We start from the raw sequence: 13,326 nt of genomic DNA, 5'->3' as shown, positions 1-13,326 counted from the left end.
GTTGTGTGCCCTATGTCACCTGATGATGAAACATTTGTAAGCATGCTGTGTGCCCTATATCACCTGATGTTGGGTCATGTTTGTAAGCATACTGTATGCCCTATGTAACCTAATGATGGGACATGTCTGTAAGCATACTGTGTGCCCTATGTCACCTGATGATGGGACATGTTTGTAAGCATGCTGTGTGCCCTATGTCACCTGATGATGGGACATGTTTGTAAGCATGCTGTGTGCCCTATGTCACCTGATGATGGGACAAGTTTGTAAGCATGCTGTATGCCCTATGTCACCTGATGATGAAACATTTGTAAGCATGCTGTGTGCCCTATATCACCTGTGCCTAAGTCATTCTATAGGGAAGGCTAAGCTCCTGTGCTATATACTGGTGCCACTTTACAGCAGCTTTCTCTATATCACCACAGACAGAATAGGAACTTTATTGTTGGGGGTCTTCAAGAAGACCTGGCTTTGCTGCCCATAGCAACCTGTCACTTCCAACCTGTGCCTCCAGCTGCTGAATACTACAACTCCCATCATGCCGCTGACCGAGCACCCTGGGAGTTGTAGTTCTGCAATAGCTGGAGAGACACAGGTTGGGGTCCAGTGTTATAAAGCATCAGCACAGCTACAGATCTCCTCCTCCTCCTCCCTCCTCCATGGTTTTGTCGCTCTTGTATTACATCTATCGACAACTTTTTAATTAAAGTTCCCAATGAGAAGGCTCTGCCAAAACTTCCTGAGCGGCTCCATCCTCCTGCCAACTACTGAGGATGATTGACGGGGGCGGCGACCAATCAGCGCGCGGCGAATTCTTACTGGGACAGCGAGGCTTGTAGTAGCCGCACATGCGCAGTGCGGGCGCTGTGCTGTCCGGGGACAGCGGTGGGAGCGGAAAGTGATACAGTGTGGCAAGTGGTGAAGTGTCCATTGTGTGCGCCTTCTCCGCGGATACCGGAGCTCCCGGGGGCTACACCGCACAACATGTGCCGCCTGCTGCTGTGAGGAGAGCGGACCGGAGCCCTGCCGAGGAATGCCCGGCTCCCTGCTCACACTTGTTGCTGGATAAGCAGGAGGTAAGCGGCCCCCGGCTGTGGGGGAGGGTGGTCTGCCGAGTGTCTGCTGGGATGCAGGATACACACGGAGACAGCCAGAGGGGGCTCAGGGGTCGCCACCTAACCATTGCACTCTATGGGGGAACTCCTCACTAAGTTCTGATAGGTTTTTTTTTTGGCTTTTCTGTTGTAAGTGCAATGAGCAGTGACCTGCAACTTGTGGCTCTCCAGCTGAACTACAACTCCCAGCATGCCCGGGGAGCTGAGGGCTGCTTGGGCATGCTGGGAGTTGTAGTGCCACAACATCTGGAGAGCCACTGGTTGCAGTTATCTAGTAAAGAGTCTGAGATCTATGTATGTACTATACCCTTACTGGCAGCAGATTGTGACTGATGGAATACAGGAAACAGGCTGGCCCTATGATAACGCCTTACTGTACATTGATCATAGAGGCTGATTTATATAGTCCTATATAGGCATCTTACATTGTTCAGCTTTACACTCCACATAGTAGTCATACTTGAACTCTGACTATGACCGTAGAAATTCTGCACAAGCGGGATGCCTGGCAGCGTACCAACTCAGTCCCCAAAGCACAGAGCTTTAGCGGTCATGTGCTCATCGGCCAGGTCTAGGCTGGGAGAATGAGTGTAACATGGGAGGAAATAGCAATCTGCCTCCATATTGTCCCCAGCCGCAGCTGTCAGCATGACCGTCTTGGCTGCCACTGTGGCTCTTACTAATGTGCATGGCATACAAACGGAGAGGGTCAGTTTCCTAAGAAGGAGGAAGTTCAGAGCATGCGTCACTTTTGCTTATCCATCATGCTCTGGTCATTTCCCGTGTGCTAAGTATAGTAATCCCAGATCTGCAGGAGTTGTCTGTACTGGGGAAAGCTGGCATTGCCATCCTGGGCTCCTGAAGGGTAAATAGATCTAGCCCCGTTCTCTTGCATTGAAGCAAAATTTGACAAACTCACTATTGAGGGGCTTGATAGTTAGTTATGGCGGCTATATAACAAGAGTTTCCGCCCAGCAGATTCTTACCCTTTATGCCTCTCACATGTCAGGTCGTCCCTATAATAAGCTGTGGCAGATGTCAGGAGTGCTGCAGCTATTGCAGTGTAAGCCGGATGTCACCTATTATTTGGGACACTTTTCAGTTCGCTCACAATTTGTTTGTGGTTGTGAGATCTAAGAATGACACTTAAAGGCCTCGGCCCCCGAGCTACGATTTGGGTATCGCCATTGTTCTCGGTGTCGGCGGAGGAGAATGTCACCACACAGGATGTACGCCTTTTATGTTCTTGTTTTTGGAGTTTTTCATTTCAAAATTCACTAAAATAACAGTGAGTCCCTTTGTGTTTGACAGATATTTCAGCAATCGTTCAGTGTAAGGTTGGTCTCAGACCGGCGTAATAATCCGTATTATGGCTGCATGTCCTGACGTGACTGCTAGTCTAATCAGCTGGACTGAAGGAGGCATGATAGCTTGCCGTCCGCTTGGATCATTGGAATTTGTGTCCATATTGCAAACATCTTAAACCGAACTGTAATTTGGAGGGTCCACCTCCTAGCACAGACCAGGCTGGGTCTGTATATATGTGTATGTATGGCAGTTTTGGGCCTGTGTAACACAAGCTTGATAATGGAGTACCAACAAGTAGTACACCTGTATCTGCATTACATTTCCCCTTAGGGGTTATGTGTACTGAAGATTAGAGTACAGCGCATGTATTGATCCGCACCACTTTTCTCTACGTACAGTTTTATAAATCACTTGCACATTATATGCCTTTAAAGCAACCTGCCAGTTTCTAACAGTTATAGGCTATGTTTACACAATGTCGTTTTTTTTTTTTTTTTTTTTGGACGTCCATCATTTGGAAAAAATGGCCGCGTTTTGACACTAAACGTCCATTAAGCGGCCAAAAAAGACGTTGTATGAACATAGCCTTAAACTGCCCCAAAGTCTTCTTGCCCATATTGTTAACCTGGCCATACACATGAGATTAGGGTTGGCAAATGTTGGCCATCGCCACAAATCATTTATGTGTAATCATGAAGGGTGGACTAACGTCTGCTACAAATGTGGTGGGCCAGGCTGAAATCTTTCCATTGCAGGTGTTCGAGAAAAAAAAAAATAGTATAAATTATCTGGTGGGATCAATCACATGAATGGCCACACAGATGACTGATCGGCTGTTCAAAGGCCTATGTGTATGGGCAGCTTTTGTTCCCTTTAAGGTAACGAAACAAATACTGTGTATCGAAACTTGATTACTCTGAAATGTAAAATACTATAATTTATCTATCTGTTGTAAAAAACAAAAAAAACAAACCCTTAATGGCTACTCTTTTGGACTACAATCTATTATTTTTAGCCTAATCTTTTGTTTGCTTTGTCAGTGGGTTAATGGCACTGTACCCAAATAGGTGAGAATGGGAGCTGTTCCCCAGGATCAACCCGCCTGACGCCCCCATAGACATGCACACTTGGATCAGTCCACAGACGTCACTTATCCCCTGGATAGAAGGTTTAGTCTGGGTTCACACTGTGTAAAAACAATGGCCGTAGTTGTGCGAATAACAGCCATTTTTTTCACAAATAACAGCCGTTGTTTTTACAACTATGGCCGTTGTTTTTACATAGTGTGAACCCAGCTTTATAATGTAACCTGTCAGAACCTTCCCTATGGACTTCAGCCTTCAGAGTCAGGCATAAGCTGCCCATATATATCAGGTACATGTTAGCGGATCCCACCTGCCTTCATCGGGGGAACAAAGAAAGGGCATGCTGGATGTAGGGGAGGTCAGGGAACTAGCTGACAGCTGTTTTATGTCCATAAGACCTGAGCTGGGAATCTTCAGACATAGGTTTCATGGTTGGCCAGCCTGCCTTCACCTTTGCTTATCGGGGCCATGTAAGCTTGGTTACCCCCTCGATGGTCCTGTATGACGTTAATGTTTAGAATCGTTTAGTCAGGTATAGAAGTAGTTAATACGGGTTTATTGACGTCCCTGGCGTCTCCTGCTCAGAGTTTAGTAGTAAGTTGTGATTGTCACATGGGTAACTTCTGTCCGGCCCCCGTTGTTAGATCTCATGGGCAGAATGCCCTTAGCATTGGTCATGAAACCAGTGACCTTTATACTGTGGAGAATGATTAATCTGCCCTGTTCTTTCAGCTTTCCCAGGGGCTCTGAAGTCAGTCGGGATTGTTAAAGATCAGCCTTGATGACTTCTGGCAGTTTCTAAACCTTCCCCTCCCAGTCAGTCTTGTTCTTTAGCCTGGTGCTGGAAGAGTTAATAAAGGCTCGGCTCTATAACACCCACATCTCATAAGGACTCTGCGCACCTTTAGGATGATGTGAGTTTGATCCTGAGTATTAGAAACATAGAAACATAGAAGATTGTCGGCAGAAAAAGACCACTGGGTCCATCTAGTCCGCCCTTTTAGTATTTTCTTCCTTATTATCTTAGGATAGATATATGTCTATCCCAGGCGTGTTTAAATTCTGTTATTGTAGATTTACCAACCACCTCTGCTGGAAGTTTGTTCCAGGTATCTACCACTCTTTCAGTAAAATAATATTTTCTTACATTGCTTCTGATCTTTCCCCCAACTAACCTCTCACTGTGTCCTCTTGTTCTTGAGCTCAGTTTTTTACTAAAAACACTCCCCTCTTGAACCTTATTTAGTCCCTTAACATACTTAAAGGTTTCAATCATGTCCCCCCTTTCCCGTCTTTCCTCCAGACTATACAGATTCAAATCCTGAAGTCTTTCCTGATATGGTTTATGCCTCACACCCTTCACCATTTTTGTAGCTCGTCTTTGGACCCGTTCTATTTTATCAATGTCCTTTTTTAGGTGAGGTCTCCAGAACTGGACACAGTATTCCAGATGTGGCCTCACCAGAGCTCTATACAGCGGGATCACAATCTCCCTCTTCCTACTGGTTATACCTCTAGCTATACACCCCAGCATACGATTTGCTTTCCCCACCGCCTGGTTGCACTGGTGACTCATTTTAAGGCTTTCAGAAATCATTACCCCTAAATCCTTCTCTTCTGAAGTCTTTTCCAACACAGTACTGCCGATGTGATACTCGGATAGAGGATTCCTCCTCCCCAAGTGCATTATTTTACATTTGGAAACGTTGAACTTCAATTTCCACTGTTTGGACCACGTATCTAGCAAAGCTAAATCATTTTCCATATTACTGACACCTCCAGGAATATCCACCCTATTGCACACTTTTGTGTCGTCAGCAAACAGACAAACTTTACCTATCAACCCTTCTCCTATGTCACTTACAAACATATTAAAAAGAATAGGACCCAGAACAGACCCTTGTGGCACACCACTTGTAACCAGTCTCTGCTCAGAATATACACCATTAACAACAACCCTCTGATATCTCTCCTTCAGCCAACCACAAATCCACTGAACTATCCAGGGATTTAGTCCAATTTTCTCCAACTTCTCTATCAGCTCTTTATGGGGAACTGTATCAAAAGCTTTGCTGAAGTCCAGATAGGCGATATCCACAGCACCACCTTCATCCAGCACTTTTGTGGCATAATCAAAGAAATCAATGAGATTAGTCTGACATGATCGGCCCTCAGTAAAGCCATGCTGGTTTGGATCCATCAAATTGTTGATTCTTAGGTGATCCATTATCTTCTTTTTTAGAAGAGTTTCCATCATTTTCACTACTACAGATGTCAGGCTCACTGGCCTGTAGTTACTGGGCTCTTCTCTATTCCCCTTCTTGTGGATTGGTATAACATTGGCTGTTCTCCAATCATCGGGGACATCTCCTGTTAGCAGGGATTGGTTATACAGATCTGTCAGGGGGGCAGCAATCACAGATCGGAGTTCTTTAAGAACCCTGGGATGGATCCCATCTGGACCCATCGCCTTATTCAGCTTTAAACGGGCAAGTTCCTCTGCAACTTCAGCCTCTGAAAATACTGGAGCCGAACCCATATAGCTGGAGGCAATGTTGTGTCCAACCATCCTGTGATTGTGAAGGCCGCCTTCTGAAAACACTGAGCAGAAGTAACTATTCAAATAGTCAGCGACCGCCTTATCTCCATCAATAGATGTATTCTCGCCATTCCTTATTTTAGTAATGCTGCAGCCATTCTTCTTCTTCTTCCTGTCACTTATATATCTGAAGAAGGTTTTATTCCCCGCAGTAACAGATTTTGCCATTTCCTCTTCTTTTGAGGCTTTAGCAGCATTTATAATCTGCTTTGCCTCCTTCTGTATACTTTTATACGTCTCTCTGTCAGCTTCATTCCCAGTCTTCTTATACTTCCTATACGCTGCCTTTTTTCCTTTTACAATGGCCTTAACCTCTCTAGTAAACCATAATGGATTCTTCTTCCTTTTACTTTTGCTAACTTCTCGTACATATAGTCTAGTAGCTAGTAGCTACATATAGTACATATAGTACATATAGTCTAATAGTCTAGTATTATGTAGCTTTGTAATGATGGGTGCTCTGTTCTGCAATGTCACTTCCAAGCCGAGGTCGTCGGCTGCAGCAGCTTTACATGGTGCCTAATAATAAGGACTATAAGGCCTAATTCACACTACACACATAGAGTATGGCTGTATTTCTTCTGTTTTGCTGATGGACTGTTTTCTAGGGACCAGATAAAATGCATAAGACAGCCCATTTAACGTATGGTTGTCATATGGAGAACATACTGCCGAGTTTTGCACAGTCTCCATATCATCAGTGGATATTTTTATCAGTAAGACAAATGATAGTAGCTCAAGCTGCAATGTGAAACTGTACAAATCCAAATGGGAATAGCCACATAAATTCACAATAGCGCCACATTGTGTACCATGAAAAATACTGATGCAAAAGTGATGACACGTACGCTTGTGTGAATGAGACCACAGCCATTGGTAACACGGGTCCTTGGTGATAGAGGACAGCTACTGGGCTACATCAGATTTCCGCTCGGGGGAAGGAAAAAAACATTGGAAAAGTGTCAGCACTTTTTTAGCAAATAAGTCACGCAGTGTGTAACTCGCAGGCCTCTTCAAGTGTCAGAAAAATTGGTTGGGAAGGCTTGATAAATCTGCTGTTTTTTCAGTGTAATTGTGCCTGCAAACTGGGGCAGATGGATTGAGATACATACCTGTTGTGGGAATGGGAGTCTCTAATATCCTATATAATACATCTGCCTCTTGTCGTAACTATCCAATCCCCCCCCCTAAAAAAGGAAACACATTACATAAAATGCGTGCCCCCATGCATTCGTCATGTCCATCCCCTGCTATATTGTGATATAACACCGTACTCTGGTCTGGATGAGGTGTGCTGCTATAAGCGTACATAAGGGTTAGTCTACTTCTAAAGGGGAAATCTCTGAAGTATTTAAGATGTAATTAACAAAAAGTGTGGCTATATATAGGATGAGGCGGATGGGTCATCCTAGGCGTTGTCACCCAGGGATTCAGATGAAACGCGGCGGTCATGAATTATGAGAGCGGTGTGATCGCTGCTTCCTTGCTGCACCTCTCAGGTCTCATTCTCGCTGTGACCTTTATTACTTTAGCCTCTGCATGTACAGAAGACGTCCTGGGACTGCAGAGTTTGGTACAAATCACATTACAAGTAGCTAGGGTGTGTTCCTGCTGAGCTGCTTTCACTACTTGGTAAATGAAGCATGACTGGCACATTGCTAGAGACTGGTAATAACATACCCACAATACACATGAGCATTAATAGTAAAGGCCAAATAAACCCTGACATGCCTACATCCGTGCTGCTTCTATTCCTAACTCTATAAAGCCATGGCCTTAACTGGCATAATGTATCCTGCTGTATATTGTAGGGATGGTAAAAACTGTGTGAATGTCGCCTGTGAAATGATGTGTTTAGCATAAAGTAGTGCCGAAAAATCCCAGGAGACAGGTAGCCTGTATGCCAAGAAACCTTTTTACTTGTCTCCTATTGAGTTAATGATGGAAAATCTTATTTCCTGGCTACTAAGATGATTCTGCAGACTCCTAAAGTGATCCAAGTGTCTACTAAACAGTCCTTTCTTCACCTCTTTGCTAGCAGCCTTTAGGGTACTCTAGTATCAGCGGGCAGCACTCGCACACAACCCCCGCCAACAAGCAAGCCATAAACGCTGCCTATGGACATGTTACAGCACCCTTTTGCCTTATGCACACATTCAGTATTTTTTTTTCAGGTCTGTAGATTCCTCCCGCTACCCCATACAATCTGCTAAAAAGTACGGATTGGGCATCCATATCCCCCCCCCCCCCCCCGCAAACATGTCAATTATAACTCAGCCTTATTTTTTTTTTAATGGAAATACAGATGCTAAACAGGTTAGAGTCCATGGTTGCTGCACATGGCACCCATGGTTGATAAGAGAGCTTTTTAAGCTACATTAAAAACCAACATTAGAAGTTAGTATATAATTTGATCAAACCATATTGCCTCATGTACCACGTGCAGGTCTCTGATACACATGAGTCCTTAACCAAACAACACTGTGCCGGTCAGCGAATGCCAACCCCGAAAAGCGTGCGCAAGCAGGGAAGGGGGCCAAGGAATGGCTCTGCAACCCCAATGTCACAGACCAAACTCCAAAGGCCCCCCAAACCCCACTGGCGCCTCTGGCGGAGAAAGCGTCCGCCAAGCAACACAAGGGTGAATAAGCTATTAACTCTCACCATTGCTCCTGCAGGTAGAATAAGGACTTGGAGCTATGGAATTGGGGTTTTCCCATTTAAAAGTGCCCCAAAGACTTTGTGAAGAGTTATCCCAATCTATATCGGGTTTTATATTGTAAACCACATAACACCAAAGGAATAACAGTTTAATATCATATTTGTAGATCTATAGTGCAATAGTAGTTTCATGGTTACTTGTATGTTTCTGAGAAACCCTTATAAGATTTTATTGCAGCTTCACTCACGTTTTGTTAGTTTTTGTTGCTGTTTCCTAGTTTTAATTTATATTGTGGTCCAAACCTTTTACCACCTGCTTGGTGATCCATTAGTAGGTATGCATATCCTGGGCATTTTACTTCCAGGATTCTTTACATTAGATTACTTTAACCAGTAGGTGGTTGCCTTGCTATTAACATGTAACTTTTTGTCATTTAGGGCTGTATTAAAGATGTCTGCCCTGGAGGCAGTATATAAAGACACTGCAATGTCTGACCTGTAGGGTCTCTGCGTGCACCCATGCAGGTCCTGCTTTGTTGTGTAGATGAGGACTTGATGCAGCAGCCTGGTGAACACCTGTTGACTGTTTGCTATACAGTTGTGTAGTTGTTTTTTTTTAACCTTCTCTAAAGAAAATTTATATAAACACTCAAATTTTTTTAAATTTCCTCTTAAAATAAATGCGTCCATATCCTGGAGAGGGATATTGTGGTGAGCTATTTCTGGAGCTTTAGTTATAAAAGGCTAAGCTTATGCGGATAATCACCTGTTCTTTCTTTGACATCAGCTGTTCATGAGAAGAACTGGCAAGCATAAGCATGGACTATGTGAGAGACGGCGCTACAGGAGCATCAAGTGTAGGTTTATGCTTCACTAACACCCTGGTGTCTCCTATAAACTATGGAACTGTACAATTTAAAAGTTTAAAAGGTCGTCGTCTTCAGATCTCTCGTAGGAGCTGCAGCCATGAGCTGCTGTGCGTTATTGTTAGATCTATGCTATGTAACTAGTAGAATTACTGCTCTCTGATCTCTGAAATCTGTGCATAATCTTGTAATGCTGATCTTGGTCCTCAGTAGAGAGAGGCAAACTTGCCGAAAGTTTGGGTTTGCCAAACCCGTACGATTGGCATTTGAATCCCACTACCTGGAGAAGGTGGATGCAGCCGGAGGACTGCCTGGAAAACATGGCAGCATGAATCTCTAGTCCTCACAAAAAGGCTTGTGTGGCTTCATGGAAGAATGTGGCAATATAGTTGTATATAGCAACCAATCACAGCTCAGGTGTCATTTTACCAGAACAATTAAAGGAGAAGTCCGGCGAAATTTTTTTATAAAATATTGTGTTGCCTCGCAAAAGTTATACAAATCACCAATATACACTTATTGCGGGAAATGCACATAAAGTGTATTTTCCCCTTCACTTAATACGGCATCAAGGCTTCACTTCCTGAAAAAAAAAAGGTGATGTCACGACCCGACTCCCAGAGCTGTGCGGGCTGTGGCTGCTGGAGAGGATGATGGTAGAGGGACACTGAGGGACACAGGGCACTGGAGGGACACTGAGCATCCCTCTGCCATCTTCCTCTCCAGCAGCCACAGCCCGCACAGCTCTGGGAGTTGGGTCCTGACATCACCATGTTATCCAGGAAGTGACATCACCATGTTATCCAGGAAGTGAAGCCTTGATGCAGTAGTAAGTGCAGGGAAAAAAGCACTTTATGTCCATTTCCTGCAATAAGTGTATATTGGTGATTTGTATAACTTTTGGAAAACAACACAATACTTTAATAAAAATTTTTCTCCGGGCTTCTCCTTTAATTGTTTTGGTAAAATGACACCTGAGCTGTGATTGGTTGTTATACACAACTATATTGCCACATGCTGCCATGAAGCCATGGCAGTACTTTAGCAGTTATTGGTTATGTGCAAACAGATGGATAAATCTGGGCCTGTATGCACAAATTCACCCCAGACGTCATGCCAAGCAATCTGACATTTTTGCTTAGTTTTCTGTACACCTGCCATTGGGGCGAGCACTCATTTAGCCGACAGCTATGCCTCCTGAAGCATGCATGTGTCTTCAGTTTGGAGAGGTGCCTGGCAGCAGCTTATCTCCCGCAGAGAGTCGGCTATGTTAAAATGCAACATGTCGATCTGTCTTTGTGCTGACAATAAACATTGGAGAAGGGTCTGGACCCGCACATATCGGCAAGTTTGCCAACTTTCATTTAAAGCTCGGCAAGCAGTTGGACAATTTTGTTCTTCAAGCCAATAACCTGTTGTAGACCACAGCCCATTTTAGGCTCCCCACACTTAAACATATTGTATATGTAATATATGCTGGCCTGTGAGGAGCCTAAGACTTACTACTAGAGGAAGGAGCTGTGTGCGAAGTCGGAGCAGGGTTTGTTGAGTATGTTTAGTTTGTGTTGTTCTTTGTGTACACAGAGTAAGGCACTATTTGTGGACACTTTGGGGAACACACGGGGCCACTTTCTGCTCGGTAGGGTTATTTTTGGGGCTGTGTGTTCCAAGTTATGTGCCAGAGTAAGGGCCCTATTCCACGGGCCGACGGAGAGGAGCAAACGAGCGTTGTCAGCGTTCGTTTGCTCCTTGTTCCCCGCTCGCTGCCGCCACTATTCCACGCGGCAGCGGGTGATCACTAGATTGCCCGGGCAGCCCATAGAGGATAGCAGCGGTCTGCTGCAACCACTCCTATTCCACGGGGCGAAGGCAGCAGATCGCTGCTATATCAGTCGCTTGCTTTTCAACATGAAAAACAAGCGACGCAACGACCAGCCGATGTCGGCTGATCGTTGCATTCTATTCCACAGAATGATTATTGGCCGTAACGCAGTCGATAACCGTTTCGTGGTATAGGGCCTTAAGATTTTTGGGCCACTATCTGAAAACATCTTGAAACTTATATGTCTGAAGAGCAAACTGTGAAGTTGAATTGTAGCTGGAAGAAGCATTGATGGGCTGGCCTGAATGGAGAAAATGAGAATTGAGAGTCTATCTCCTGGGAGTGGTTATCTCTCTGAAAATGAAAGGATTATGTACTTGAAATACATTATGACCGATCTCTTGACATCATGTGGACGTCCTCATATATTAGATTCTCAGAGAGCCCTGCGGAAAATGGCAGGATTGATTGACTTTCTCATATTCCTATAGGGTCTTTTACGTGATCCTTTCTATGGAATTGTCAGGGAACAAACAAGGCAGTCTCATAAAAGTTTCATGCACCATGTTTTCAGTATACACCTCTCCCTGTGGAGACCACCAGTAGGCCTAAATTGAGTCTTGGGGTGTTTCCAAGGTAAAATATTTCTGTAATGTGGTATGCATAAATTTCTGTATGGCTACATATATCAAAACTATAGGTAGTTGTTTTATGGAACACAAACACCAGCTCCCAGAGTCCTGACTATTGTGAGACCACTCAGGCACAAGTTGAATGCAAATATCACAGTGATATATATTGCATGAGAATCTCATGAAAGTTGCATGTTTGCATACAGCACCGTGCACTTATATGGGCTCAAAATGGTTGTTTGGTGATACAAATATTTTATTAAAGAGTTGTGTTGTTTTTTTTTTAAATAATTGAAATATCCAAAATATCCGTTTTGTCAATCACAGGCTGAGGTGGGTCATTGCTCCATTCATTTACTTCAGAAATGTGTATTCTCATTGCATTTTGCCAGTATGTTGCTGATGGTACATGTTTGCATATTCCAATATGTGTTGCAGCATACTCTGAGCAGGCCCATAGAGTTTATTGGACTGTATATAGTTTACTAGTGACTACGTTTGTTCCATTTCCTCCTGGACGTGTACAGTTTTTTGTTGTTTTTTTTTGGTGGAACTTAAAGGATCAGCAGACCATGCTTTTGTGTCCTGAACAGAAGCTGTGTATGTTCTGGAAATATACCAAACATAGTTACTGGTAGGCTACATACAGTATCTTAAAATCTGTGAACCCACTAAAAGTATGCTGGTAAATGGCCGAATACCTTTTGTGCTGATATACTGATGTACACCAAGAAAGCATCGGCAAAAAGTGATATCTTATGATTTTGCGCCAAAATATGAGCATCTTGCATATGCTGAACTGTCAATGTAGCAAGGAAAAATCCACTGTGCATGTCCTAATCGCCTGTAACGGATGCTGATTTCTAGTAATTTCACAGTGAAACATGGCTGCCGCATATGGCCTTCTCCTTAAAGGGGTTCTCCAGCGCTACAAAAACATGGCCGCTTTTCCCCCTACTGTTGTCTCCAGTTCAGGTGCAGTTTGCAATTAAGCTCCATTTACTTCGATGGAACTGAGTTTCAAAACCCCACCCAAACTGGAGACAAGAGAGGGGGTAAAAGTGGCCATGTTTTTGTAGCACTGGATAACCCTTTTAATGAATGTGGAGGAAAACAAGTAAGCAGTGGATGTGAGCCCTGTTGCTTCCCGTTAAGTGAATGGGAGCGGACTGACATCTGTTTTAGTGCAGCGCTCACAAGACAGAAGCAAATAAAAAAAAAAAAAACAAATAAAGTTC

At 44.0% G+C, this 13,326-nt stretch overlaps 1 protein-coding gene across 1 annotated transcript in view; it reads left to right on the top strand.

Annotated features, from left to right (window-relative positions):
• The first annotated feature begins 872 nt into the window (after positions 1 to 872).
• The window catches only part of AKAP13 (A-kinase anchoring protein 13), a 150,338-nt gene continuing 137,884 nt past the window's right edge, over positions 873 to 13,326 (top strand). Inside the window, exon 1 of the mRNA XM_069984889.1 lies at positions 873 to 1,076. The gene's annotated coding sequence lies outside the window, so the exon portion shown is untranslated. The remainder of the gene's footprint in view (positions 1,077 to 13,326) is intronic.

Source organism: Dendropsophus ebraccatus, chromosome 1, assembly GCF_027789765.1.
Source record: "Dendropsophus ebraccatus isolate aDenEbr1 chromosome 1, aDenEbr1.pat, whole genome shotgun sequence".
NCBI lineage: Eukaryota > Metazoa > Chordata > Amphibia > Anura > Hylidae > Dendropsophus > Dendropsophus ebraccatus.
This window is presented reverse-complemented; position numbering and strand designations above follow the sequence as displayed.